This window comes from Malus sylvestris, chromosome 15 (genome assembly GCF_916048215.2).
Source record: "Malus sylvestris chromosome 15, drMalSylv7.2, whole genome shotgun sequence".
Classification (NCBI taxonomy): domain Eukaryota; kingdom Viridiplantae; phylum Streptophyta; class Magnoliopsida; order Rosales; family Rosaceae; genus Malus; species Malus sylvestris.
Genome location: NC_062274.1, coordinates 32,049,733 through 32,056,331, shown reverse-complemented (window position 1 = coordinate 32,056,331; position 6,599 = coordinate 32,049,733). Strand labels below are relative to the sequence as shown.

Sequence of the window (6,599 nt, the reverse complement as noted above, 5' to 3'; positions counted from 1 at the left end):
TTCAGAAAATGGCAGGCCCTTCTGATCGACGTTTTGACTTGAACATTCGTGAAGAGGCAGCTCCGCCTTCACCAGACAATATATGGCGCCCATCCTTCATATCCCCTACCGGTCCTCTTACCGTGGGGGATTCGGTGATGAAAAATGACATGACTGCTGCGGTGGTGGCCCGGAACCTTGTCACCCCCAGAGATAACAGACTGCTCGCTAGGCGGTCTGATGAATTGGCGGTTAAGGAGTCTCTGGCTCTTAGCGTGCAGTGTGCCGGTTCCGTGTCCAACATGGCCCAACGCCTATTTGCCCGAACCCGTCATGTTGAATCGTTGGTGGCTGAAATACAGAGTCTCAAAGAGGAGATTAAAGGACTCAAGCATGAAAATAAACAATTGCACAAGCTCGCACACAGCTATGCCACCAGCATGAAGAGGAAGATTGACCAGATGCAGGACACCGATGGTCAAATTTTACTTGATCATCGGAGGTTTGTGGGTTTGTTCCAACAACATCTGCCTTCGTCTTCTGGAGCGGCACCGCGTAGTGAAGCTCCAACTGATCAACCTCTGCCGCCTCCTCCTTCTGTGGCCCCGCCGACTGCTGAAGCCCCGCCCACTACTGAAGCACCACCCGACCAATGAATACTATTAGTTTACATCATTTTAAAATATTTTTTATAATTTTTTTTTTTTTTTTTTTTTTTTATTTTTTATTTATTTTTTTTTTATGTACTTTTTTTTTTATCATTAATTTTAAATTTTATCTCTTTTTTTTTTTTTTTTATATGTAAATTAATGTAAAGAGACTTTGGTTAACCTTCCCCCACACTTAAACTAAATAACACAAACTCACAGAAATCAACCAAATAACACAACTAACTAAACAAAACAAAATGAAAGCAGTAAAGATAAGGGTGGAAGAATGCAAAGCTGATTGGGTTAGTGATTCCAAAGTCTCCCTTCGTTGAATGCTTGGGTTGCCTCCCAAGAAGCGCTTGATTTAACGTCTTTAGCCGGACGCATCTTTCCTTTAAATTTCCCTCGGCTCCATTTGAACCTAAAATCAAAGAAAGAAAAATAAATCAAAAATCAAAAGTAAAATACACAAACACCAATATAAACATAAACAAAAACAAAAATAAAAGGATTAGCAAAGTTGCTAATCCCCGGCAACGGCGCCAAAATTTGATGTGAAAATTACTTGACACACAAATTAAACCCTCTTTTTGACAATTGTAGTATAGATGTAAGTAGGGTATCGTTCTAGGCCGGGGATTAGGAGGGATTGCTAATCTATTCTAAATTAATTTAAAAATATTAAATAAGACTCAAGGACACAAAATTAGGCTAAAAACTCTAATAACTCGAAACACACTTAAAATGACTCAAAATAATGAAAACAATTAAATTAAACACTAGGAACTGAAATGGACGGAAATTAAATTAAAAGACTAACAATAAAGAAAACTAACTAAATAATATAATTTAATAATGGAAGGGTGTTTGGTTTTGACTAGAAGTAAATTAAACTTAAATAAATTACAGAATTGACAAAAACATAAAATTAAGGTAAAATGATAAATGACGGACTAGCTAGAGGGTTTTCTCCACACATGACACATATGCAACCTAAATTGATTTTCAGTTGTTCTTTCAATAAATTGTGAATCTCAATACTCCAGATTAACCGTGAACAGCACTTTTTTAATCTTCAAGTTTTCCTTAAGTTATTGAATTGGACGGAAAAACGCATACAACAATTCAAAACATTCTTCAAAAGTCCCCTACGTGAAAAGCACAATAGCGATACAATCAAAGATCATTAAACTTTGTGAAAACTATAAGCATTGACGAGGCATTCGTAACTATGAAAAGCATGATACTCTTGCCAAGAATTTACTTAACGTGATTGTGACTAGCAACCTTTACTACTTGTGAAAATAAGTTCATAACGATTAGGTGAAATTCACTTATATTCTAGCATCAAATTCATGCATGTAAATTAAGCGTGCACTCTCAACCAACATACACAAATCAGTTTTTATACGAACGGATAAGTAAATTGAAATCACAACTTATGAAATCACAACCGAAGGTAATCAATTCATATTACAAATATATTCATGGCTTTGAATTAACCTCTAGTCAAAATAAGTTTAATTACACATTATTGAAACAGAAATAAAATAGAAGTTTGGAAAAATTAAACCGAAACGTAAAACATGAGTTTGAGAAGATAACACCAATAAGAATGGAATGAAGCCCTCTGCCTCTGTGCTCTGCGCAGTCCTCTCGGTTTTTCTTGGCTGTCCCGTCTAGGCAGCTATAAGCTGCTTCTTCCCGCAAGTCAGCTCCAAGACAGCCCTTACGTTTTCTGCGCTCTTCTTCTCTGACCTGATGTCTCTGTCTGACACGCTGCCCAAAGGCAGCTCACCTTCGTGCTGACCTCCCTTCGTGCTGACCTCTGTCCCGTCTCACTCCCTCTGACTCCCTCTCGTGTATCTGCGAGCTGCCCAAAGGCAGCTCCCCCCCCTTTTTTTTTTCGTTTCTCCCCCAAGACCGCCCCCTTATATCTCCTGCTTCTGACAGTCTCCCCGCGCTGGCACTGCAGCTTTGCTGCTTCTCTCTGACCTCGCTGCCCTCTCGTGTTCTCTCCAGCTGCAAAGGCAGCTTTTGGTTCTTTTTTTTTATTCCTTTCTTCACCCTCCCACGATGTAAACCAGCTGTTCCGTCTGTTGCCTTAAACAAAAGGCAATGATTTCTTTTCAAAGCCCCCAAGGCCACCAGTGGAAACCCCATCATTGATGTCCCCCGTGCTCTCCACTTTCTTCTCTAATTTCTTTGCTATTTTCTGCAAATTAAGTGGAATCCCCACTTTTCTGGCAAAGCCACGCACCTTTATTTTCATTTAGTTTCTAGCAGCCTCACGTAGCAGAAAAATAAGTTCTTTTAATCATGTTACTCCTACAAACACAAAATATCAAAAGTATCATAAATACTTAAAGCTTCCAACTAAATTAGACAAGAGAAGACATATAAAAGGATGAAATATAAAGTTTAAATATTGGTTTATCATTTAGCGTCACAATGGATTAGCAATATTGTAATTTAAATTTGCTTTTGACGAATTTATTACATAAAATTTAACTTGTTCTATTTTTATTTTCTTTGCATAACAAATCCTATAAACACAAAAATAACGTAAATAGCTCAAAAATATAAGGAACTAACTAAGAAAAGACGGGTAAATTTGAAGTAAAAATATATATAAATATGATCCGATCACCAATCACAACACGACATGTGTCAATGTCAGAATGAAACTAGAAACTCTCTTCTATAAATAGAGATCATTCTCTCACAATATTTCCTAATATCATTTGTACTAAATCATGTACTAGTACTCATTAAAGGAGAGCTTGAACCTATGTACTTGTGTAAACCCTTCACAATTAATAAGAACTCATCTACTCCGTGGACGTAGCCAATCTGGGTGAATCACGTACATCTTCTGTTTGCTTCCCTATCTCTATTCATTTACATATTTATCCACACTAATGACCGGAGTAATCTAGCGAAGGTCACAAACTTAACACTTTCTGTTATACCAAAGTCCTCATTGATTTTGTGCATCAACATCATTTCTAGTATTCAAGAAAGTGATGGGGTGATGTTAGTAGCAATGACGGTGCTGTCATCGAGGAATCAAGATGAGTGGTGTTGTCGAGGAATCGAGATGGTTGGTGCTGTCGAGGAATCGAGATGGTTGGTGTCGTCGATGATGGGGTTGATGATGATGATCAGTTAACCAGAGATCTAGATGCCGGTGATGGGGTGGTGATGGTCGCTATGGCAATGATGGTGTGACAATGATGGATCGATGGTCTAGATTTCGGTGATGTCGTACAGGGAGATAAAGAGGATTGGGAAAGATGAGTGTAGTGTGGGACTCGGGAAGGGAAGGACTAGGTCAGAGAAACAATCTCATCCGACGGTTGATAGTAGATAATTGTTAATCATTTAATCTTAGTTATTGATTACATTTTAAACGGGCCGGTCCAAGGCCCCGTTAGTCTAAATATTAGGACTCAGCCCGCCCCTTAAATAGCAAAGCCCCGTCCCGCACCACCCCGTTTATTCTCTAAAAGAGTTGAACCCGCCCCAAACCTTGGTTACCCATCCCGATCTACGGGTCCTCTACCTGTTTGCCCACCTCTAGTATTGAGTAGTGTGGGTCACTATGGACCGACCCTATGAATAAGATACCATAATTTATTATATTTACTGGTTTTGTTCATTAAAAAAATAATAAATAAATAAATAAAGCTGTGTGTTGTAAATAATGGATGTCCACTCATCCACTCAACAAGTGGATGTCCAAGAAGCTTGCTCAACATTACTCATTTTTTCTATAAAAGCAAACCCCACACAACATCAAGGGGGTGATTCACGGGAGAGATAGGAAGAAAGAGAGGAAGAGAGATAGAAAGGAAGAGAGGAAGAGGAGAGGAGATAATAGAGAGAGTTATCTTTGTACTTCTATTATTCCAAATTATAATGAAAGCACCACTACTGCCCCGATGACGTACTCCAGTCACACTAACTGTAGAAGAACCTCGTAAATTTTATGTCTTGTTTATTTATTCCACTGCACACACCGTCGATTTTACAACATGTTATCAGCACGAAAAGCTCTCATGTCAGTGGAAAGCACAACATCATAAATCACGTGAAGCATTATCTACCTCACCTCTGTCAGCTAAAATCTCACAGAGTAGAGACGGCAAGCCAGACATGTCAAACAGGGAAGATCATCTTGTCACAAAATTCCATCAACCTTTCTTTTATCACTTTTTCTTTTATCACTCTAACTATTGATGTGCTAATCCTTATCCCTGCTAGACCTGCAATCTATTTTCTCTCTCATGGACAAGAGAGATGGAGAGATCTTACAGACAAACAAAGGTGCAGTAAAACAAGCAAAGGTATGTCCATTCTTCGTTTCTCCCACCGCGCCAGAAGCGCCCCACCGAATTCCGGTGCGAATTGAAATTTACAACGACCTGAAGTCGTCACGAGATAAGAAAACTCGTACCTGACAATTGGTTTCCAGAGATCCAGAAGAATCTCATCAGACTTGGAAACCCAGATCGCGTCGTTTTTTTACGGATCTCTAGGACTCACGGTAATTCTAGCCTTGAGTTTTACACTACTCGGCCTGGCGCTTATGGCCACCGTCTTTTGATGGCGTTGTAATCCTCTGAAATAAAGCTTGGCGTTTCAGACCCTATAATTCTTTCTCTGTCTGCATTAAGCTTGAAAATCCCCAGAGCTCACTGTTACTTACAAGAAGCTGAGAGATAAATAAGTAGGATGGTTTCTGCTCAGGGTAAAGAAAAGCCAGCGCCATAAAACTCCAAAAGAGCTCATTTGATGTGTTGGAATTGTGCACATAAAAGAATGAAAAGGGAAATGGGGCCAAAGATTTGGAAAGGTGCGTTGCACCATGTAAAAAAAAAAAAAAGGTAAAGATTTTTTGATGGTGTTACACCATCTGAAAAGAAAGAAGAAAATATGTATATATTTATTTATATGAATGGTGTTAGCTTAAAACACTTTCACAAGTTCTATTTATTTAAAGCAATTTATTTACAGTGGGTAGAATTATTACCCTTTGCTTTAAAGCTTTGATATTTATGTGCATGGTGTTGGTTTAAAACCCATGTCACAAGTTCTATTTACTTTAAAGCAATTTATTTATCATGGACGGTTTTACAGCCTACTGCTTTAAGTTTGATTTATGTGAATGGTGCTGAATTAAAGCCCTCGTCACAAGCTTTATATACGTAAATGCAATTTATTCATTATGGCTGGAATTACCGTCTATTGCTTTAATTTATTTATTATACTTATTTTTGTTACGATAAGTACATACTGGACCTGAAGTTTCTTGATCAGATCAGAACCTGTAGTTTCTTGATCCTCATCAAATAAAATGATTGGACCCGAAGTTCCATCATACAAAAGGATCAGGCATGAAGTCCCTTGATCTTGAAGATCAGGACATGAAATTCCTTGATGAGTATCGTAAGTGTGAAGTGCTGCAGTGCCTCAACTTAATTGTAATAAAAGCCATAAGAGTCTTAGTCTACAAACTATTTAATAAGGACCAGAAGTTCCTTATGTCCATACTCAAAATGGTGTAGCAGAAGCATTTATTAAGCAGATGAAATTGATTACCCGTGCTCTGCTCATGAAAACGAAATTGCCAGTTTTTACATGGAAACATGTCATTTTACATAATTCATTATTAAGTTTGGTTGAGACCAGTTACCAAACATCGATATTTCTCAGTACAACTCGTGTTTAGACACCAGCCAAACATTATACATTTACGAGTTTTTGGTTGTATTATCTATGTGCCTATTGCACTGCCATAACGTACTGAAATGAAGCATCATCGCCAATTGGGCATTTGATGTTGAATACTATCTATCATTCAATATTTGGAATCCTTGACTAGGGATATGTTTACCGCGTGATTCGCAAACTGTCATTTTGATAAGATAATTTTCCCGCTGTTAGAGGGAGAAAATAATATCATTC

The 6,599-nt window shown here is 38.2% G+C and overlaps 1 long non-coding RNA gene across 1 annotated transcript; it reads right to left on the bottom strand.

The window, feature by feature from the left end:
* Window positions 1–674: 674 nt before the first annotated feature.
* Window positions 675–2,507, bottom strand: LOC126603328 (uncharacterized). Its single transcript, XR_007616239.1, has 2 exons — window positions 2,456–2,507; window positions 675–2,394 (listed from the first exon to the last, which is right to left on the bottom strand). It is a non-coding gene; the product is annotated as an uncharacterized LOC126603328 (long non-coding RNA).
* Window positions 2,508–6,599: the final 4,092 nt, after the last annotated feature.